General features: G+C 34.6%; 2 pseudogenes across 1 annotated transcript; one reads left to right on the top strand and one right to left on the bottom strand.

Moving 5' to 3' along the window:
- The first annotated feature begins 6,649 nt into the window (after window positions 1-6,649).
- Window positions 6,650-15,599, top strand: LOC143574399 (cysteine-tryptophan domain-containing zinc finger protein 7-like; annotated as a pseudogene). The gene is made up of 12 exons (XR_013142583.1): window positions 6,650-6,841; window positions 7,954-8,109; window positions 8,817-8,889; window positions 8,972-9,102; window positions 9,642-9,995; window positions 10,127-10,889; window positions 12,285-12,715; window positions 13,031-13,937; window positions 14,349-14,509; window positions 14,592-14,746; window positions 14,848-15,008; window positions 15,387-15,599. The product of XR_013142583.1 is annotated as a cysteine-tryptophan domain-containing zinc finger protein 7-like (transcript).
- Window positions 15,600-17,867: 2,268 nt separating this feature from the next.
- LOC143574407 (zinc finger protein GAI-ASSOCIATED FACTOR 1-like) lies at window positions 17,868-21,161 on the bottom strand (annotated as a pseudogene).
- Window positions 21,162-24,999: the final 3,838 nt, after the last annotated feature.

The following is a 24,999-nucleotide window of genomic DNA, read 5'->3' as shown; positions in this document are numbered from 1 at the left end:
ATTACCATGGCCTTAAACTCTTCCCACGTCAGGCCGTTAATCACTTCTCTTCCCTTACTCATCAATAGCGCATTCCACCACTCGTGCGCTTCACCCTTGAACATTAGGGCAGAGTACTGAATTTTCTCCTCCTCGGAACACTTGCTTGTGATAACAAGAGTTTCCATCTCCTCGAGCCACCTCACGGTTGTGATGGCTCCCTTGTCACCATGGAACTCCTTTGGTCCATAGTATTTAAAATCTTTGAACGTACACCCACTAACTTTCATTCTTTTAAACTTTTGCCTAATACCTTCGTCGGCATTATACCTTTGATCGCTTTCATACACCATGGATTATGTTCCGTATCCAGAGCCGAGGAACCATTACGAGATGGTGACGTTGGGTTACCGTGACCCACCTCCGCAGTATGGATACCCCAACATAATCCCACAGTCATATGAATAACACCTGGATCGCGCATTGCACGAGACCGATGACTGGAGGAAGAAGGTAGACGAAGAGGAGAAGAAAAAGAAGAAAGTCGGAGAAACAATCCTTCGTAAATGCAACAAGATATCGAAGGTTGTGAAGAAGTTCTTGAAGAACTGAAGATGGTGGCCATGTGAAGACTGTGTGTAAAATAGTCCTGTCTGTTATGTGTAATATAAGTACGAATAAATAAAGAACGTTTAAACGTTCTCTTGTAATGATAGGACCAGTTATATATATCGTTGGAACGATATATATACTTATGTGTAATATGAAATATACATATCCTTTTGTGATATGTATATATGAAATAAAAATGTGTGTTTAATATGAGAAATTGCTAAATTTCAGTTAAAAGACATATTAAGAGAAAATGTATGAACAAAGCAATAATAACGAGAATGCTCGTAATGAGAGAGAAATGAGAGATAAAGGGAAAGGTCCTGAGAACGAGCGAGAGGAAGAAATTCCTGAGAAATACATGAATAGAATCCAAAAGATGATTAAAGATACGGTTAGGGAAGAATCCGCGTTTAGATCTCAAACTCGACAATCTAGACATTCCCGAACTGTTAACCCTTTCGTTTTTTTTCATCCCTCTAAATCTGTTAAATCTCGTCCTAAACCATTCCATGACACGTGGCGGCAGCGTTGCCACGTGGCAGCAGGCGGTGCCACCTGGCACACGTGTCACAATGGGTCAGGTACCCCATTGTGATACGCGATGGGGTTCTCCTCTGACTCATCGCGTAGCGCGATGGGTCAGGAAATCAGAATTTTCAATTTAAACCCTCAAGTTTGGATTTTGGCAATTTAGTCCCTAGACTTTGAAAAGTTTATACTTTGAACTCCAAATTTTCACAGTGTTACAATATCAGCCGAGTTCGTGTCAGTTGACATATGCAACACACAAGTTCTGATTTTCAAATACGTTAATTGTTGCATTATGACAATGACAATTTTTTTTAATTCAGGTGTTGGAATCTGATACTCGTTACCGTAACAAACGTAACAAATACTGATCGAATACGCTTTGCTCCGCCACCTGAATACGCCGATTTTGTTACCTAGTTATCAGCTATGTACTAATCTTAAATAAATAACTAAGATTTTAGATATAATTTACGGGAGGACTTTTAATTGCTTCTCTATACTATTACATGCTATCAGATAGTCATGCACTACAGTCTATATACAATTGATTATACAGGGCACCGATCGTGTGATGTTAGTTGGTTCACAACTTTTTTAATTAGTGGTTTGGCAGATGTTCAACCCGAGCAACACTCATATTTTATTTAGGCAAAAAAGCATCAACTCTAATCCACGTATACTTAAAATTGTGTAATATGAACATAACATGGTAAACTCGTTTATTCAAACATGTTAAAGTGAGTTGGTGGATAGTAACTAAATTGGTGAATCACTGAATTGTAATAATGTGTTAAACAAGCTAGTGGATCGACCTGCTAAATTAAATAGGTGAATTGATAAGTCTATCTTTCTAATTAAGCGAATTCAACTATGAACTCGAAAACGATTATTTTAATTTAAACACGTGAGAATTTAGTACCTAATCAAACTTTAAATATTTATTTTATCAGATGGCAATTATTGATTGTAATGATATTTATATATAAAAAATAATTTGCGTATAAAGTTTAGATGAAGGTTGACCCAACAAAAGAATAACAAGGGAGTTACCCGTTGTTTATATTAAAACCATAAAATAAAATAATAAAAGTTAATACCTACTTTTTAAAGTAGGTACAACCGATGGACATGACTTCATAGACTATGCACCTTGAAGTTGGTCAGGTTGTGCAGTTGTGGACTTGTGGTGTTGATTTTTTTTCCTTTTTTTAAATATTTATCTTCAAAATCGATTTTACGTAAAATATTAAATATGCCTAAGAGGTGTTTTACAGAATTATCATTATTGTTTGTTGGAGAATTTTGTAAATGAGAGACAAAAAGGTTTTGAAGGTAAGAAGGTGAAAGAAGAGATTATTAGTGATATTAAAACGCAGGGCCGACTTCGAGAAAGCGAAAAAATTTTAGGCTAAAGACGAACTTTTTTTAGGCATTTAAGTAAAAGGAACATTTTTTTGGGTTTAAAAATTTAATTTTAAATGGGTTTACTTGATTATGATTTAAGTTGTGTAAAAAACTTTTGTATAAAAAAAAGCTTAAAAATGTTTTAAATAAAACTGGAACCCACAACTTTTTGGTTAAATGCCATACCCCTTTGCACTAGACCAAGTTAGTGGTTATGTAATTGTGTTGAAACGTTGATTATACATATTTTTTTCATAAAAATAAATATAATTTAAAAAAAAATAAATTCGGACCTAGCGGGGTGTCGGGCTTGTGGTCGTCGACTACCCTGCTATACACTATGGCCGGCCCTGTTATATTGTTAGGATTTTTATGGTTCAATAAAAGATCCAAGTATAGTCTGGTAGATTGGTTAAATTGGTGTAAATTTAATTTCATGTAGTCTGTTCTTGTTTGTGGCGCTACTCTCCGGGTTGTGAAGGTTGTGCGCAAGTGTGTTGGTGCGGTGTTTTTGGTGTTGGTTGTTTATAAAATTTATAGTTTGAAAAGAAATGAAAATATTAAATATATTATAAAAAGGGCTATTGGATTTAAATAATCTGAACTTTGCTCTATTGGCTAATATTAATCCCAACTTAAGAATTGGCTTCAGTTAATCCCAACTTTCATCATATTGGCCACCAACGAGCCATTTCTTAACGTAGTTTACCCCGGTTAATTTTAAGAAAAAAATGTCATTTCTATAAGTTGAAGGGTAACATGAAAATTATGTTTAAGTTATATCCCACCATCTCCACCCACCTTGTCCTCACCAGCCCACCATCGGCATTCGCCGTTGCCTCCGTCACCACCACCAACGGCGTCCGTCACCGCCACCACCTTCATGCTCGTGAAACCACCATACAATCCACCGTCGCCAAGCTGACATTAACAACTATCACCACCACCGACATCACTGTTGACGAGTTTCCCCCTCAATTGGACCTCATCCGACCCAATGTCCCAATTTATTTGGCTCATAGTTTCCAAACCCAAATTAGATGCTGAAATGGGTGGAATAGATCCAAGGAATTTAGGTTGGATGGAGGTGGCGGAGGTGAGTGGCGATGGGTGGTAACCGGTTGTGGTGGAAGTTGTAGAGAAAGAAGTTATAAAGAAGAAGAGAGTAAAGAGAGTGAGTTGGTAGTGGCTGATAAGTGATAATGGCTGATATATAGGTTGAGATTTTTCAGTTGGTTTATATATTGAAAGGGAGAGGGGTTATTTGTATAATTATGAGAAAGATAGAGGGGTTGAGGGGATTATTAAAACCAAGGATACATCAGCAAAAACTAACAGTGTTGGACGTCGTTAGGAAAAAGCCTGTTAACGGCCAGTAGAGTGAAAGTTGAGATTAATGTGGGCCAATTTCTAAGTCAAGATTAATATTGGCCAATAAAACAAAGTTCAAATTGTTTAAATCCAATAAACCCATAAAAAAAAGGTATTCATCAAATTTCCAAGCTTCGTTCTCTTTATGTCTTTTTCTACTTATTTTTTAATTACAAATACGCACACTATTTGTCTTGTAGTTGAACCCTCCTTTCCATTATATTTAATCACACACACTATTTTTTAAATAAACAAGCTTATATAAAATAACTTATGTATTAATTAATACGACTAAAATAACACACACTATGCTGTCTGAGCGTGTGTACGTATATACACTACGTAGGTTTGTATACATGCAAAATGAAAGTCATGAACTATATATTATTCATTGTTTGTTTATAGAAAAGTATAATAAATCTATCTATAATCTATATCTATAATATAATATATATAAATAAAAACATAAAAACCCTAAGTGTCGTGATGTGGTCGTTCCCCTTTTTTTGGAGTCACCAGATTTGCTTGATTTTTAAATTGAGGCTTCTCATGCATTAGACCCGAATTCATGGGTATGGGTCTTACCAAACCCTTATATTCCTTAAATGGGTTATTACATATCATTAAATTAAAAATTATTCTCATCAAATTATTGATGTAAAAATCATATAAAATAGGATATACTAAAAATTAAGATCTTATTTATTTTAAAAAAGATATATATATTATTTAAATTAAAAACCAATTTTATAGTAAAAAAAATAAACGGGTCCTGGGTCTCATCAAACCATAAGTATATTATTAACTTTTATAAATATTATTTATAATTAAAAAACCAATTTTATAGTAAAAGAAATAACCGGGTCTTGAGTCTCTTCAAAACCATATAACTTTTAAACCGGGTTATAACATCTCATTTATCTGTGAAACAATTTATCATCAGACAATAAGTATATTATTAACTTTCATATAATAAAAAAATATAAATTCAAAAAATAAATAAATATTAGAACAAATAATATAAAACAACTCCCGTAATACGGGGGATAAAAACTAGTATAATTATAAATAATTACAACATATTCACATTTTATAATTATGGTAAAGATTACTACTAGAGTACTACGGATGGCTTGTTTAGGAGTTCTCTTCGGTCGTAGTAAAAAAACAAACCGAATTCAGTATGGTGCCAACCAAACCGAATAACCAAGGTTAAAAATGTGCATCTGATTAACGGGAATAAGCATTTTGTAAAGCCGATAATCGAACAAAAAATCAAAAAACAAATTAGTAGCTAGGCTACCATTAGAAACCAAACCAGATAACCAAATAGTAATTTGGTTTGGCTTTTTCGATAATCAGTTTGGTTTTAAGTTTTTTTGTAATAGGTTTCAAATCAAATAATGAACGTCACCCTTAATGAACACCAGAGAGAAAGGGATAAGCGCGTGGAATCTTAACTAATAATCATTTTTGTTACTTTTTTCTTTTATTTTTCTTTTAGTTAAATCATCATCATCGTACTCAGTATATCCCACAAATAGCAATGTTATGGTAGGGTCTGAGGAGGGTAAGATGTAGACAGCCTTACCTCTATCCCATAGGGATAGATAGGCTGCTTCCGGTGAGATCCCCGGCTCGATAGTAGTTTTGCATCAAGCCTTGGACATAAGGCACATAACACTCAATCATCGGGACACCGGCTGATTGGTGCATGTGCCCTTGTCTTTCGGCTATCAACGCCACCACATGATGCCTGATTAACCTTCCGCCACTTTTAACGTTATTTTCACGTGATTAGTAAAATAACGTCAAAATTAGGGCAATTTTACTTTTGCCCACCAAAGGGTTCACACATATATACATTATATGCGCGCACCGCAAGCAGGGCGTTTTCTTTTAGTTAAATCATAACGCGATATTCAATCGTTAAAAGTGGCGGAAGGTTAATCAGGCATCATGTGGTGGCGTTGATAGCCGAAAGACAAGGGTACATGCACCAATCCGCCTGGGTCCAGATGGTTGAGTGTTATGTGTCTTATGTCCAAGGTTTGATGGAAAACCACTATCGAGCCGGGGTCTCACTGGAAGCAGCCTCTCTATTCCCATAGGGTAGAGGAAAAAATGTATATATTTTACCCTCATCAGACCCTACCACAGCTTTGCTATTGATGAAATTTACTGAGTACGGTGATGATGATAACGCGATATTCAAATAATATGCTAGTTAAAGCTCATTATCTGTATAACAATACGGATGAGATCGGGACCGTACTGGTACCGACCGGTCTCGGTCCCGAAAATCGCGAATTCTTGGTACTTGTACCGGTATCGAAATATTCGGTTTAGGACCGTTATTAAAGGTAAAAATTCGAGAAATACTGGTCCCGTCCTGTACCGGTACCAATACCGAAACTCAAAACTATGGTACTGATTCGGTATCGACGACACTAAATCGGTATCGAGTTTGTACCGGTACCAATCGATACAAATATCCATTTTGCTCATCCTTGTATAACAATAACATGACATTGTGTAATTACACTTTCAAGTGATCATCTAAACAAAATACATAGATAATTCTTTGTTTGTTAGGTGTTAATAGAAGCAACAACAACCATAGTAGTAATAATAATAAAATAATAATAATAAAATATTGGCGTGTTTTCCAAATAACAAAATAATAAGATAAGCTTCACAATTTGAACATAATAATAATAATAACAATAATAATAATAATAATAATAATAATAATAAAAAGAAAAACGCGGCTGGTGAACCCCCAAACAACCAGATTCTCCTCCGGTTTTCTGTCGTCTACTCATTGAATTTGTCTAAACACAAACCAAGATCTACCGCAACTCACCTCCAGTTTCTTCGATTTTCAACTTATTCATCACCAGATCGGTTAATTACCTCTTAAAGTTACTTTCTTTCGTCGGTAATTTCACTAAACTTTGCTTTTTTACTTCCGATCTTGATGTTTCTGGACAATTCCTTTCTGGGTTTTCATGGGTTTTCGATTTTATGAAGTGGGTCGATGATGGTTTTGAGTTTTGTTGCTGCTTTGAGATTAATTTTGTGCTTGCTAGTTTGTAGAAGAACAATTGCTTGGACTAATCCTTTCTGGGTTTTGATTGGTTTTTGATTTTATGAAATGGTTATTTGATGGTTATGAGTTTTGATGCTGTTTTGAGATTAATTTTTGCTTGTAGAAGAACAATTGTTTGGACAAATCATTTCTGGGTTTTGATTTGTTTTTGATTTTATGAAATGGGTATTTGATGGTTTTGAGATTAGTTTTGTGTTAATTTGCTTGTAGAAGAACACTTGTTTGGACAAATCCTTTCTGGGTTTTGATGGGTTTTCGATTTTATGAACTGGGTCGATGATGGTTTCGAGTTTTGTTGCTGTTTTGAGATTAATTTTGTGTTAATTTGTTTAGATTTTGGACTAATCCTTTCTGGGTTATCATGGGGTTTCGATTTTATGAAGTGGGTCATTGATGGTTTTGAGTTTTATTGCTGTTTTGAGATTAATTTTGTGTTAATTTGCTTGTAGAAGAACAATTGTTTGGACAAATCCTTTCTGGGTTTTGATTGGTTTTTGATTTTATGAAATGGGTATTTGATGTTTTGAGTTTTATAGTTGTTCTGAGATTAATTTTGTGTTAATTTGTTTGGATTTTGGACAATTCCTTTCAGGGTTTTGATGGGTTTTCGATTTTATTAAATGGGTATTCGATGTTTTCACGTTTTGTTGCCGTTTTGAGATTAAAAAGTGTTAATTTGTTTGTAGAAGAACACAATTTGTTTGGACAAATCCTTTATGGGTTTTGATGGGTTTTCGATTTTATGAAATGGGTATTTGATGTTTTTGAGTTTTATTGCTGTTACGACATTAATTTTGTGTTAATTTGTTTGTAGAAGAACACAATTTGTTTGGACAAATCCTTTTTGGGTTTTGATGGGTTTTGATTTTATGAAATGGGCCAATGATGTTTTCGAGTTTTATCGTTGTCTTGAGACTAATTTGGTGTCAATTTGTTTGTAGGAAGGAGTGAAAAACAACAAGTTGTTTTGGATGTTTTCTTTTGGGAGTAGAGATGAGAAGATGGGATTAGGGGCCGAATTTGAAGAAGGGGAAGCTTATGATAATAATAATAATGATGATTCAACTATTGATCCTGATGTATCTCTATCTTATATTGTAAGCAATTGTTATTACCTTACAACTGTTTTGATTCCATTTCGGGGTTTAGTTTGGTTGTTGATTTCATCATTCAGTTATGATATTATTATTAGGTTATAGAGATAAATTGAATTTTGATTGATATAGAAGCTCATTAGTTTATTGAAGCTTAGCAAGCATAATCTTTTTAGTTAGTTGGTGTGTTTAATGTATCTAGGGGTTGTTAGATGCGTGCTCGCAGTATTAGATACACACACAAATATACACATACACATACACATACAAGCTTCTGACACACACATATATACATAAGACTAAGTATGTATGAGGGTTTGACTCGGGACACAGTTTTTTGCTAGAACAGAAAGAAAAAAATAAATCATTCATTTTTTCAATATTTAAAAAGTTTATAATACAAGAAAATGGTTGAAATGCAATGTTTATATGCCTGTGTTAACATTCTAAAATATACATATTATTTATAGAACCTACACACGTGTAAGTGAACGTTTAAAAGAGAAAAAAATTGTATGTAAGAAGTAAAACTTTTTAAAAATGTCACCACGGGTAGAAAATTAAACGATTTAGGGTGTTCTTTTTGTTCTCGCAATAATTTAGTTTTTCGTAATGAGCCTCTCCCTAGTCCCTATGCGTGTGTGTATATATGTATATATTTATATGTTCATTATTTGCTTTTAAACGAAATTTCGTTGTAATTTTTGAAGGATGAGAAAATTCAAAATATTTTGGGAGATTGTCAAAAGGATTTCGAAGGTGGATTTTCAGCTGAAAATTTGGGTAAGTTTAATTAATTGTTTATAAAGATGAAGAAACTAAAAGAGTTTAAAAATATTGATGCAAATTTATGGTTATTTTGCAGGGGCAAAATTTGGGGGCTACGGTTCGTTTCTGCCTACTTATCAACGTTCTCCTGTTTGCCCTAATCCAAACACACGCCCAAAAGATCTTAATCGTAGTGCGCCTGTTTCTCCATACAATGCACATATAAAGGTGTGTCCTTTATTCATATAGTTATTATAGTTTAATGTTCTAATCATTGAATTAAGAGTAAATTACGGTTTTCGTCCCTGTGGTTTGTTCAAATATGCAGTTTTAGTCCAATAGTTTCAAATTTGCGCTTTTCGTCCCTGTGGTTTCATTTCACTTGCAATCAAATCTGAATTCATTAACACTGTTAAGTCTGGTCGTTAAACCCATCAGCGTGCCCTTCACGTGAGGGGCGGTTTTGTCTTTTTTCCCCAAATACACCTCAGTATCAATTCAAAAGCCCCCTCATGTGAGGGGCTGGGGTGTATTTGGGGAAAAAAGGCCAAAACCGCCCCTCACCTGAAGGGCACGCTGATGGGTTTAACAACCAGACTTAACGGGGTTAATGAATATTTAATTGCAAGTGAAATGAATCCACAGGGACGAAAATCGCAAATTTAAAATTATTGGACTAAAACCGCAGATTTGGACAAACCATAAGGACGAAAACCGCAGTTCACACTTGAATTAAAGATTCTAATTTTAACCATTTTTAGAATCAGGTTGACAATCAGAACTCGGTTTCCCAATCAAAAGCATCACGAGTAAGAAACGGGTCAGCGCCTCGGAAGTCAAAGTCAAACGGTAAACTGAAGCAAGGAGTCAACACATCTAGCGGTAAAAAGTCGAAGTCGATTAGTGATTTCGCTGACAATCCTGACCCGAATTCTCTAAAAGTTAGAATCAAAGTGACGCCTGAGAACAACATGTTGAGTAAAAAGAATGCTGAAATATACAGTGGGCTCGGGCTTGATATGTCCCCTTCATCTTCTTTGGAAGCCAGCCCAGTCAACAATGACGGGTTCTTTCATGGGCCTCATGATGTCCCGGATGAGTCTCCCACTAGTATTCTTGAGGTTTGTGGTTTTACCAATAAAATCTTTATTTTCTTAATTTTTTTTGGTGAGAAATATCTCAAAATTTAGAGAAAAGATTTTTAAACTCGAGAATACAATTTGACAAGGTCTTGTATTTAATATTACAACAGATGATGACATCGTTTCCGCTTTCTGGAAGTCATTTATTATCTCCTCTTCCTTACGAAGTGTTGCATTTGACCGAAAAAAAGTCAGAGGATAACAGTTGTGGGCCCGTGCACAAGGGCAGCCAAGATAGTACGGTGACAGCGGTTCACGGGTCTGATATGGTCAAAGTTGAACAAAATCTCATTGGAGAGAAGTCAAAGTCAACTGAAAAGAATTCCGTCTCAATGGAATCCACAAACGGTGTTATACCGAAGAAAGAAACAAGTGTTGACAATTTTGCCCCTGGGAACAACACATCATCTTCAGGTGGCAAAAGAAAAGCAGAAGGCGGGTTAAAGACTGAACCTTTTAGATCTAAAACTAAGAAAAACGATAACGGGTCAAAAAGTCAAACAGAAGATTACAAGAAAAATAATGAAAAAGTCATCGAGACGTATAAAGATTTCTTCGGTGAACTTGATTTGGATCAAGAAGATAACATTGAAGAAATAGGTTTGGAGAAACCGTTGGAGGACGTTAACGTAAAAAGCACACCGGAAAATAACAGTTCGTTAAAAGAGAGATCCACCGGAAAGAAAAGTCAAAAACCGTCTTCAACTAGAACAGTCAACGGGCCAGATCTGATGCAGCTGCGTCTGCAGTAGCACCTGTGGTCAATGAAGATTGGGTTTGCTGTGACAAATGTGAGAAATGGAGGCTTCTGCCACCTGGCGTGAATCCGGGCAGCCTTCCCGAGAAGTGGATTTGTAGCATGCTTGACTGGCTGTAAGTTTGACCGAAATTTCTAGCCTTCTGTTTGGTGATGTCATGATGATGGATGAACAGTTGAACACACACTTAAGAGAGGAAAATAATATAATCCACGTAGGCATTTTGAATGTTCTTTTCATATACACCATTACTATTTTTGAAAAGGTTTGACAAAAATTCAAAATTCTGCTTAATATAGTAAATTTCTGACCAAAGATAAAAGAGTGAACTGTTTGGCGGGAAGTTTGTTTATGTTACACTAACATGAACAACAGATAACACGTCTTGTTTGTTCATTTATGCTTGTGTATGTTCTTTCAAATTTGTTTATGTTCGTTAATACACTCAATTTAAAATTTTTTGAACCATCACAACTTAGTCTAGTCTCGATGACTTTAACACATTTTTCTTCACATCACACTCAAACTGGTTTTATCTCAGTTATGTGCGTTTGTTCGTTTATACTGTTAAGTGTTAACGAATAAATATAGATGAACACGGGCATGTTTTTTTTTTAATGAACGACCGGACAAGAAAACCGTGTTCTTATTAGATCGTTTGTTTGGTTCGTTTACAAACCGAACAAAAATGTATTACTATTACAATCGTCTTTATCAAAGACGATTTAGTATATTTTACCTTGAGTTTTTTTTAATGGAACGAGAAAAACGGAAAATGGGTTGAGATTTCAGAAACCCCTCATTAAAAAATTAAAAAAAAAAATAATTAAAAAACTATAACTCGAAATATAAATCAAAAACTTTGTAAAAATACTAAAATGTTTCCTCCGTTTTTCGCGTTTCATTAAAAAAAAACTCAAGAAATGTCAACCCGTTATACCCCGTTTCAATCAAATTCTTTTTTTAGCTTGACCCATTCTGACCCATTGTATGCATTTTAATACAACCCATTCAACCCAACGGGTCACATTTGCCACCCCTAAATTTAAAGCTACCCTTTTGAGTGACTTCCTATTTGACCCATTTTCATTTCTTTTTGTAACGACGGTAACTTTCTTTATATTCTATTTAGGGTTGAGATTTCAGAAACCCCTCATTAAAAAATAAAAAAAAAATAATTAAAAAACTATAACTCGAAATATAAATCAAAAACTTTGTAAAAATACTAAAATGTTTCCTCCGTTTTTCGCGTTTCATTAAAAAAAACTCAAGAAATGTCAACCCGTTATACCCCGTTTCAATCAAATTCTTTTTTTAGCTTGACCCATTCTGACCCATTGTATGCATTTTAATACAACCCATTCAACCCAACGGGTCACATTTGCCACCCCTAAATTTAAAGCTACCCTTTTGAGTGACTTCCTATTTGACCCATTTTCATTTCTTTTTGTAACGACGGTAACTTTCTTTATATTCTATTTTGGTGAATAATAGTATTTTAATGTTTTAGGCCCGGAATGAATCGGTGTAGCATCAGTGAAGAGGAAACAACAAAGGCTATAACCTCTCATTTTCCCGGCCCTTCTGTTCAATCTTCTCAACCCGTTCATCCTAGCGGGCCCCACTTAGCAGTCAACTCGTTTGATGGGACCGGCCAACATCTCGGTTCACAAATTCCACCTTCTGGTGTGAAGAAAAAGGTTGCATTAACGGATTTACCAAATGAAGACAAGTGGGACGGGCCTTCAATGTCGTCTAATTCTTCAAAGAAGAAACTCCACACCTCACATAAAACCCGAAGCTTGAATGGTGTAAATCAGTCTCCGGTTGTTAATGAAGTAGCGTTTCAAGATTCGGGTCATTCCCGTGATGTGATTGTGGATAAGGACAAGTTGAAGCAAAAGGAGAATAATAAATTACGTGAAAACTTCGTGGATGAAGGTATTTTATTGATGTTTGTTTCATAGGTGGTCAAATGGGCGGGTTGTGTTGGGTAATGGGTCAAATTGTATTTGGGTTGAAACGGGCAAAGTGCTCAAACAGTGAGTCAAACCATTATATTTTTTTTACCTTTTATTTTATTATTGTTATTATTTTTTTTACAGTGAGTCAAACCATTATATTTTTTTTACTTTTTATTTTATTATTATTATTATTGTTATTATTATTATTATTATTATTATTACTTTTTGGTATTTTGTAAACCAAGACTAAAGCGTTAATAATTTGTAACTTTCAATTTTTAATATTTTTCAGGTAGTAACATTCATCGCTCCAAGACGGGCAACAAACGAGAGAGCAGTCAAGATTTTCCCTAAAATTTCAAGAAAGTCAAAACAGACGTTAACGGTGGAACTCCCACACGGGAAAACTTGATAAACTAGACATTGCAAAGAAAAGAAAAAGAATTAATGAAATTGATGGTACCAGGAAACATGTGAAAGAAGCTAGTGAAAAAACCAACGCGAAGGAAAAGAAGGCAAGGGTAGTTAAGTCATTTGACGAAAGAACCTCGGGAAGCAAAGTCAAAAACATTAAAGATGTAACGTCAACACATCCTCCGAGAAATAATACGGCTCGGGCTGCCACGTCAAGCTCTTCAAAGGTTTCGGGTTCTCATAAAAGTAAGCCAAATAACCGAGAGTCGAAAGGGTCACCAGTGGAATCGGTTTCTTCTTCTCCTATGAGAATCTTGAATATTAAAAGTGTTGACCACCCTTTGACCAATAATGTTGATAGTCAACCTCATGACGAAAAGTCAAAAGGAGGAAGAAATAAATCCTAGGAGTTATTGCTGAATAAAAATGTTATTCGAGATTCCAATAAAGATTCCAAGAAAGATTCCAAGAAACCTTCAAAGAAGGATGCTCTAATAAAAGAAAAGTCAACCCCTTTGCCACCAACGGGTCAAGGTGAAACTGAACGAAGGAAAGAGAGTGCAGGAAATAATAATAATACGCCGTCGAAGGCGTTAAAACATAATAAAAAATCTCAGAATCCGAACGGAAATCAGCACTCGAATGTAAAAAATCCAACACCGGAAAAACCAAAGGACAAAAGTCAAGATCCAACGGTGGTTCTTGTTCGGGATTTGTCTAATCAGGCTACAACAAATGCTTTACGAGAGGCGACTAATCTTAAACATATGGCTGATCGTGTTAAGGTTCTACTAGTTTCTTTTTGTTTCAAGTTTTGGTCTTTATTATGTTCTATGATTTTCCCACCTTAGTTGTTGTCATGTCTAGATGAGAAAATGGGCCGGTTGGGTAACGGGTCAAAACGGGCCATTTTTAGTACGAAATCAAGTTGGGTTGATCCACAAGAACCTTTTATTTTTTTTTACTTTTAGTTTATATTGGGCTGGTTGGGTAACCGTTCAAAACGGGCCATTTGAATATACGAATTTTTTTGTCAACTTTTAATTTGTGTAAATAATTATTTTATTGATTATGGTATGAATGTAATATCCTGTCAATAATAATGTAGATGTTTGAATTGATGCATTTGCTGTTATGAATATTTTTTATATTGTTTTCGATAATAATATTTATAGTTTTTAAAAAAATATATGCAGAATGCTGGATCAAGCCTTGAAAGTAGAGCTCTATATATTGAAGCAGCCCTTAAATTTCTTCATGTAGCATCTTTATTTGAATCATGTCACAGCCAAACCGGGAGATATGGTGATATGATTCAATCAGTCTCTATTTATAGCAGCACTGCTAAATTATGCGAGTAAGTAATAATAAATATAGACCCTATTTAATTAATCGTTTTTTTTTGTTTTTTTATTTTTTTACTAATTATTGGTTATTAGGTATTGTGCTCATGAATATGAGAGAACCAAGGAGAATACAACCGCATCTTTGGCCTACAAATGCATGGAAGTTGCTTACATGAAAGTCGTTTATTCTTCACACTCAACCGCTTGCAAAGACGTGAACGAGTTGCAAACGTCTATCGGTCCCACGGGTCGGTGTTTTTTTATTTCTTGTTTCCTGCTGTTTCTAGATCATATTTTTTTTTGAGAATTTGCATCAAGGTTTAAAATGATTGAAATAATATTATAATAGGCGAGTCTCCTTTTTCGTCTGCTTCCGCTTCGGATCTTGATAACTTGAACAACCTTGTGGCTGCTGACAAGGCGGTGTTAGTTAAGGGCGTTAATCAAGTGGCTGTAAATCATGTTATTGCTGCTTAAAACAAACCCAGCTTTACACGAGTTCTCAACTTTGTAAGTGTATTGAAAGCCCATATTTAGAGGCGCAATATAGGCGGGTCAGGTGGGCGTACGGGTCAAACGGGATGGGTTGACCCGAACCATCAACACTCATTGTCCATTTTTTTTTTACAATTTTAGATATAGCTAATGTATATTTTACACGGGCCGAAACTGGTTTTAATTAGTTTATATTTCAAACTAATAATAAGATTTTTTAATAATACTATTAAAGTATAAAATCATTCAAAACAGCAAATACGCCATAAAAATACGATTTTTCAATACGGGTCAAAACTGATTTTAGTTTGTTTATATACTAAACCAAAAATCAGATTTAAGGACGTCGATAAATCAAACAAAACGGGCCTTTTACTCTGAAATAATATGCAGACACAAAATGTAAATTCAGCAATGGAGGCTTCACGGAAGTCAAGGATCGCATCTGCAGTGTGCAATACAAAAGACGAGGATGTTTTATCTTCTATTAAAAGAGCTCTTGATTTCAACTTTCATGTTGTTGAGGGGTTACTGCATCGGGTTCGAGTGGCAATGGACGTAATTAATAGGTGATTCAAGGTCATTGTTAAAAGATACTAAAAACTAAAATCCACCACAAGAGTTGCTTTACATGGGCTTTTGCAGTTAAGTATGCAATAATGATTAGTGCAAAGGTTGGTTGGTTGGTAAACGGGTCAACATGAACAGGGTCGGGTCCGGTTCTAAACTTGATGATCAAGTTACAATGTAAAGAGAAAAAAGAAGGCGGCAAGCTTTAAGGTAAAGCATATTCGTACGCCTTTTTTTGCTTTAGTTTTTATTAAAATAGATGTTATGAAACGGGTCGAAACTTATAATATACATGCCACGAGTCGAGTTGGGTGGAAACGTCTTCCCAGTTTATTTATTTATTTATTTATTATTATTATTATTTAATGTATATGATTAGAATATTTGATTTACTTTCATCTTGGTTTTGGCTGCAGCTCAGTTAATGAAGTTATTGAGTTGAGTTCAAGAAGTAAATACTTGATGATGCTGTGGTGATTGAAGGTTAAAAAGGTAATTTTGCAACAACCTTATAGCAAAAAAGGTTTTTTTTTTTTTTTTTTTAATTTCCATTTTTTTATATTATTTTTTCAGCTTAAGTAGGAAGAACAAGTGGGCATCCATATTTAATTTGTAATTATTGTTTCAACTTTCAAATAGATGTATAGGAATGTGGATTTTTAAAGATGTATCAATTTCATAAGTATACTGTTAATATGCAAAAGTGTTTTTTTAATAACAAAAGGTAGTGTTGGTTTAGAATGTTAGGTTTATTTTAATATATTTAATTTACCTATCGTTTAAGAATCCTAGTTAGATGAAAACGTGTGTTGGTTTGGTCTATATAAACCATGTAGGGTATTACTAATGTAATTAAGTTTTGAGATATTTTTTTAGTACAATAAACGTTTTTGGGTGTTAGCCAAATAAACAAGTATACAATCTGTTGGCAAAAGTTAAAAGAACCATTTCAAAGAAATTTTTTTTGAACAACCAACAAAATTTAGTCAAAGCACGAGCAAGATACTAGCGAACACCAAAATCACCCGAACAATAAATTTTTTGTAATTATTGTTTCAACTTTCAAATCAATGTATAGGAATGTGATTTTTTAAATGTATCAATTTCATAAGCATGCTGTTAATATGCAAGTGTTTTTTTTAATAGCAAAAGGTAGTGTTGGTTTAGAATTTTTAGGTTTATTTTAATTTATTTAATTTACCTATTGTTTAAGAATCCTAGTTAGATGAAAACGTGTTTTGGTTTGGTCTATATAAACCATACTAATGTATTAAGTTTTGAGATATTTTTTTAGTACAATAAACGTTTTTGGGTGTTAGCCAAATAAACAAGTATACAATCCGTTGGCAAAAGTTAAAAGAACCATTTCAAAGAAATTTTTTTTTGAACGACCAACAAAATTTATTCAAAGCACGAGCAAGATACTAGCGAACACCAAAACCACCCGAACAATACATAAAATACAAGTACATGCCCCCCCAAGTTCCACCCGATTACATTCGTAAATATGATTATACATTAAACGCCCACCACCTTTCCCACGTTAAATTCGGCCATTTAGACCGATTTTTTACTCACAAATAGCTTAAAGCCTTGATCTCAGCGATCACACTCCTTAATCTAGGCGGTTTTCTCTCGAACACCCAACGATTTCTTGCACACCAAAGGCACCAAATTGTTGTTAAGCAGACCGTGTGGAACATCTTTGCCTTTCTACGCGACAATAACACATGTTTATGTAATTCCAACAAATCTCAAAGTTGAAAAAGCAAAGATTGTCGGGACGTTACACCAATAAGTAATAATACTCCAAATTGATTTGAGTAAATTCACACGTATGTCATTTTCTTTTCACATGTATGTCATTTTCAAACCTAAAAAGAATTTAGTTTATGTCATTTCAATTTATTTTGTAATTGAAATAAAGTAACATTTAAGTGTTCTTTCCACATGTATGTCATTTTCAAAACTAAAAGAGTAACTTTATTAACCCATACTCAATTCCTCCTAAATGGGCTTTTTATAGGTTCATAAACCCTCTCATTCATAAGCTCTTGCTATGATGTTCTTGCATATTTATTGACCTTGATCATCCAATTCCCAAAAAATCGACTATCGACGTGTCAATGCCGCCACTGTTGTCAGGCACACACATTCCTAATCCGGAATCACCTATAACTTGTATCAAATCCGAGTTACTATTTCTTTTATCTCCATGCTACATGTTCATTAAGCCAAGACATTAATCTCCATACTTTGAAATTTCATTATAAGTTATGATATCATTCATAGCAGGATTATCATCCATAACAAGCTTGGGCCCGGGCAGGCCCAGATTGAAATGCATCTTGAAGGTTCGAATTTTACAAGACATTGTTTCCTTCGGGTTTTATTTGGATGTTATGGGATGGGCCTTGATCATTAAAGTATGATGGATTGGGCCTTGGCCCATAAGAATTGGGCTGGTCCGGGCCTGTGATGCTAGTGACATTGCTCTTTTGGATAATCGAAGAACTTACGATATTACTCGACGTTGCACCTATTCCGGCTGCTTTTTGAAGCAAGGCTGTTGCAGACATATGAGCCATGGGCCCAGAAAGCGGGCCAAAGTTCCCGAAGCCCAATTGCTCGTTTGAAGAGTTGAGCTCGAGACAAGCTCGAGACCAGAGGTAGAAGATGATGCACCTCTCGGGTTGTTAAGTAAGGTACCCGAACTGCTTGAGAACAAACCTGCTAACATATTCATCATCCTGTAAAGAATTGGGGTCTCTTGGTGGTGCAATTTGAGTGGGCTTTTCGGGTTATAGTTGTTGAATTCAGGGAGGCTCATTGACATGCGGGGGTGTAATCATCCCACAGTTGTTGTGATTGTAACATTCCTTGGTTCACCTTGTTGTTTTCTTCGGTTAATGCGTCACAAAACGCTCGGTGAGTGATGAAACTATCTTTTCTGTAGATACATGTAAATACACTAGTAAAACATCCATCTTTTATGTAATGAGTTTGTTAATATTCGTTTATAAGTACCCTAATCAAACATAAATGAATACATATTAACAGACACTAATAACGAACGCAGATGCATTAAATATACCTTAATGGTGGATATAAACTGGTGTAAATGAAAGTACGTAAACACACATTCACAAACATAAATAAACAAACAGAGCATGCTTTCATATTCTGTAGTTCAAATAGGCAAATGAGAAAATCTCAAAAGTGGTCCATGTGATTTGACCATATTGTACGTTTGGTCCTCATATTTAAAACTTGCAAATTTAGTCAAAATATTTGTGAGAGGATTACACTTTTAATTAGTCCCATCGTTAATCCTAGTTAGCTTTTAGACATAAAAGTGATGCCACGTGCCATTTATGCAAGGGCTATTCTCTCGCTCCCTCCTTCCCCGATCTCTAGCTTGTTTTGAGAGTTTTTAAGTTAGGGCTTGAATATTAAGTTTTAAACAAATAAATAAAAGAGAAAACATAAAATGACAAACATTCCCTCACTCAACCCTAAAAACTAACTGGAATTAACAGTGGGGATAGACGTGTAACCCTCTTACAAATATCTGGACTAAGTTTGCAATTTTCAAAATCTGAAAACCGAACATTCAATACGGTCAAATCACAATGACCATTTGTGCAAGTTTCAATAGATAAACAAAAGTAAACTGCGATTTTCGTCCATGTGGTTTGTCCAAATATGCGGTTTTAGTCAAATAGTTTCAAATTTGTGATTTTTGTCATAGTAGTTTCATTCTATATGCAATTAAACCTGACCCCACTAACCCCGTTAGGTGTGGTCGTTAAACCCATCAGCGTGCACCTCACGGGAGGGGCAATTTTGTCCTTATTCTCCCCAAATAAACCCCAACCCTTCATGTGAGAGGGCTTGCGAATTAGGGTTGGGGTTTATTTTGGGAGAAAAAGTACAAAACTGCCTCTCACGTGAGGTGCATGATGACCGTCGTTCGAGTCATGCAAAAACCCAATTAAACTAAATAGTTAGAGTAAGTAGGGTATCGTATCCACAAGAAGCATGTGGTCATTATTACGCTTTTTATATTATTATTTATTCTAATATTAGTCTAAATGGACAAACAATGTCAAGCGATATTTAAGAGATTGATTTTAAAAACTACATAATGAAAACGCAACCTCCTCCGGGTTTCAGGTTCTAGGTTTCACACAAAACTCGTTTAATCAATTGGACACCACAGAGACATGGCGTTGGAAAGTTGGATAATTTAGGTGGTAATCAAAAAAAGGTCTTTGTCATAAGATCTTTTATATTTCAATTACCCTATTTATTAGTGTGAATCAACCTACTTTATGTTAACCAACAAGCTACTAGGTTTTGTCATCAACCGAATAAGTTGTAAAGCAATGATTGCTAACACATGCAAATAGTTTAAATAAACCAACACATCAATATGTTCATAAAACGTTGTCAATGTCAAAAACTAATCCAATATGAATAAAGTTGAGAAAAGTGTTAAACCCTATGAACCATTCACCCGTAGAAAGTTACAATGAGATTAGCCTTGCCTCATCATGATTATGACGTCTTGATTTTTGTGCCAAAGAACCAAAGGCTGCTTACTTTGCGACTGCCCTCGTTGTCCGTAACTCAATAAAGATCCTAATCATGCCCATCAAACGTTCCCTCAAACCCTTATACCATACTCGTCATAAGTCCTAACTCCTCATTCTTGTGGGCCCTTCTTATATATTCATTTAGTAGTAGCCCAACAATTATGGTTTTTGGCCCAAAAGATTGTCACCAGGAACCCATGCGATCTTTTAAGTGCATTCATATTCATCAAATACATTAATTTGAAGCATCATTCTCTGGGACCCACAAAAACCCATGGCTTTATTTTGCACACTTTTGAATTGCAATTTCATGAATGCTCCCTGCCACAAATAACCATCAAAGTATATTAATTATTCTTTTATTTTAATAATGTGATGGATTTTAAACCTACCATAGCTAAACTATCTTATTATTATTATTATTATTATTATTATTAAACTATTAATTTAAGCTCGTTTATTCAAAATTTACTCAATACAAAAACAAGTCAAAGTAATTGTATTCTAACAATTATATAAACTAGAAATGCAATATTATTAACAATTAGTCATAGCCAAACACGCACTCATGTGCACGATGATGGGTTCAACGACTAGACTTAACGGGGTTAGTGAGGTCGTGTTAATTTGCTAGTGAATTGAAACTATTGGACTAAAACTACAGATTTTGACAAACCATAGGGACGAAAACCACAGTTTACTCGATAAACAAAAATCTAATTAAAGAACAGTTTTAGTTAGTTGAACGTTATAGATTCATTTATAACTATAAGTCTCAATCTAATTACCTTGAAAATATGGTACCACAATCACACTTATATTCACGAGTGCCACAAGTTTTAATATGAGCTTTCCAATCAGATTGAACTGCATATTTCTTCAAACACTTATCACATTTCCACTTCTTCTCACCATGTTTCCTACTATAATGCTTCTTGATCCCAGTGAGATCCCAAGGGCTCGAGCCGGATTGTGATGAACACAAGACAACTCGGGGCATACATATACGCGCTTTCGAGTGTCACTACTTGTTCTTTGCTTAAGCTTCCATGGAAGATTATGACCTCTTCTATGTAACTGAAGATTTTGGTCTCTTTGAAACCCTTTGTTGCAAATCTCACACACGAATCGGTTGGTTGCCGTTAATGATGATGGTGATAGAGCAATAACTTCTGATGTAGGATCTGCTTGCATGCATGCATACATCAAATGTAAAAAAAAAAAAAGAAAAAGAAAAAACACACACATACACACTATGATCTAACTAAGTAAAATATTAAGATAACCATGCAAGAAGATTTTAGTTGGTGGATTACTAGCACGGTCGTCTTCGAGAATTTCTATACCTAGGCCGAGCTGAAATAAAAAGGCCCGTAGACTCTAACGAGTAATGAAATATATAAGCTAATAACCTAAATTTTGGATTCAACTAAGTAAATCTAAGTTCTTTTTATAAGTTCTTGTACTTTTAGACAGTACGCTACACATGCAAGTGAACCCAACAAGTTCGCTTGGGTGGCACTCTAGCATGCGAATTAACTCCATAGAGTTTAATGAAAATATGTAAGTGGCGGGTTACATACATATGGATTTCACTTCTAATTACCCAAGCGAACTTGCTGAGTTCTTTTGCCACACCAACGAACCTCAACACTTGCATGAGTTCGCTTGCAGGGGTGACAAACTGTCTAGAAGGGCAAGAACGTTTAAGCGATGCCTAAAAGTACTTAGTTGAATCCTGAAGTACCTAACAAGTACCTGGTGTTCCGGGTAAGTTTCGTTTTTTCTTAGCAAGAGGGAGCGAAGTATTTCCAGTAAGCAAGTTGGTTTTAAGCTTTGAAAGTTGGTGTTGGTTTCGTGTTTTTGATTCTTCGGTGTTCTCTTCTCTGAAGAGAAACTACCATCATCTACCGCGAGATTAGACATAATCTTAACTAAACATGTGTTCTTTTAAGAGTAGAAATGAAGCAAAATTGGGGTTTATGAGGAAGACAAAAGAGGGAATTTCCAAGGTTTGTGTGTTTTAATTGATGAAATAGGAGTTGATGGGGGGTATGTATGTGATGATATTTGGCTTATATAATGTTGGATTTAGGTTGGTATTAAAATAGTGAGTTATAGTAAAGTAATTCTTATTTTACTTTCTTATAATTTTTCATTAAGTTAATAAGTTACAAAAGTGTAGCTTATGAAACTTTTTTTCTTATAATATAAGCAATCTCAAACACCTTATTACTTCTCAAAAAGTTTATAAGTTGCAAGTTGGTAAAAATTAGCAATCCCAAACACCCCCTTAATTGTAATTGGATCATTTTATTATAATATTAACAAATTCTTAATTAAATAGTTAATCTGATTTGAATGTATATGAAGGTGGATTTAAATTACTATTAAAACGAAGAAAGGCCAAAAAAATACAATATAATTGAGTTGTATAAAATTAAAACAAAAAAACACAAACGTACCCAGTAAAAAACGAGCATTAGCAATCATCTTTTACCACACCATTAAAAAATAGAAATAAAAATATTTATCTTGGCAATCCCTGGATAATTACTGACAATCGTTGACAGATAATACATCCAGGAAGTAGAGATATACAACAAATTAATGACGAACCACCCAAGTGGATAAATCCAAATTCGGGCCTTATCTAAGGGAACAGTTTTCCAATGAACTGTTCCTCAGTAATCTGCCAACAAGAAGTTTTCGGATAAGATTTTTTCCCAAGCTTTCCAAGTATATGTCGAGAGGGTTGGGGTTAGATAAATGTCTCCTCGTTAATATGTCAGTATTACTAAAGATAATTCAATCTTCAGCATTAATATGCGTAATAAGTTCAATGCCAACACCCTCCAACAATTGGCAGGATGGGTGTGGACATGGAAGTAAATTAAGCACGGTCATGCATGCCGACTTTTGCAAGTGATAAAAATGGAGGTTAATTGACGCACATCTCAATCTAACTCGACACAAACTTTTCTATTAACAAGTTTTTCGAGTATAACAGAGCTAGGACAATATACGTGAATAGGGGAAAATTAAACATTTTTCTTACAAGATACCTATTTTTGTATGTTGCCTGTTTTATGATGTTATAATTGTTAAGATAGATACTAAATATGCTACAAGACAAATATAACGAAATATTATTATTAGCATGGTTTTCATCGATTATTATTGATATATCTAATGAAGAAACGACTAGACAAGCATATAATGACAACTAAACAATTTTCTTTTAGTCTATTTCAGTTATCAAAATATTTTTACTAAAAAAACTTCAAGTCGTTAAAAAATGGGATTTTGTGTAATAAACTTTTGATATTCAACAATTTTTTGTTAAATAAGTTGTAAAATTTCAAAGATTACCATGAGGTAAATCAGATACGACTCCACCAATACGAAAAAAATTGTGCATACCGGTGGCAGCTTCAAATAAGTCATATATCAATTCTCTTTCTCGAAAAATATAGAAGTAAGGAGTATGTACCCCAATATCTATCATAAAAGGTTGTATAGAAATTAGAAACAAATTCTATGGGAGTCCCCCTCTCATAGGAAGTGAATCATGGTTATCTTTTTCTTTGGAGTTAAGTCGGATTTTCATGCATGTACAACAAAAATTGTCGCTTTCATCTAAAAGTTTAAATTTTGCCTGTGGGCTTTGCATTTTCATGCTTATCTGAGTCCATTTGACTAATACCGTTGTACTTATTGCAAATGAATCAAAATCGCATTGCTAAGAGCATTCTCAATCCATTCGTATCTATATCTATATAATGACAATAAAAATCATTATATTTTTTCACTCTGTTTAATTAAATAATAATTTTTTATACCTTTATCATTATTTTAATTCTCTCTCCCCCGCTCACAACTACTTTAAAAAAAGCATAAAAAAATTATACGAATGAATCAATGGTGTGGTCTTTACTACCGGAGGAACGGAGATGACCTTGATGTCACACCCCAACCTAACGAATGTCACACTTGAGGGTTCCAAAAACCCGTTAGCGATGGATTGGAGCAAGGAGCCATGGAAGAACTTATGGAAGGAGATTGATATGCATCTCATCGTACGGTACCTTTTTTCGGGTTTTTTAATATTTAAGGGTAATCTTGTCATATCTTATTTATTTAAAAAGGGGAAAATATGCAATTAAAATCTTGAGTTGGATATATATGCATTTAAGGGTGTTTTTGATGGAAAAATATGCAAATGTTATTTAAATTTCAATTTATTTTAGCAATCTACATAAGTTAAAAAATAAACAATTTTCTTATTACAAACTGCAGACATTTAGTCCACCTTTTTTTGTACAGAGGTCATACAGCCGCATACATTTAACTCTTAAAAAAAACCAAAGTACACATAAATATATCTCCAAATCCATGCTGTGCCCCTTCTTTCAAAAAAAAAGGACGGATTATTCATATTTCATTTGATCTATGCAAACTCCTCATCTCATGTAGTCGGTTTAGCTGGGTTGGGCTCTTCTGAATCATTGTTTTGTACCTTTTTCTTTTTACATGAAAATATAGAAGTTATAATTAAAGTTGAACGAGTATAATACACAAAACTGAATCATTACATATAAATATAATCTAGTGGCACAATCAAGTTAAAAGGATAACATCTTTTATGTAAAAATAACTTTTTTGTGTTCACTGAACTATTTTTATGAGGGAAGGCCACCCGCGCAGCATGGCTACACGCACTAGGCACTTAACTCTCCCCAGTGTCACCTGAAGGAATGAGCAAAGGCGGGAGGGGGAAAACTCCCGCCTAAATGAGCCAGTCCGTATGATGGAGGATCTTTTGTGTGATACCTGAC

Source organism: Bidens hawaiensis, unplaced genomic scaffold (assembly GCF_021521415.1).
Source record: "Bidens hawaiensis isolate Kalapana, Puna unplaced genomic scaffold, B.hawaiensis_p1.1 tig00026906_1, whole genome shotgun sequence".
NCBI lineage: Eukaryota > Viridiplantae > Streptophyta > Magnoliopsida > Asterales > Asteraceae > Bidens > Bidens hawaiensis.
Note: the sequence above shows the minus strand (reverse complement) of the source record. Positions and strands in the feature narration are given on the sequence as shown.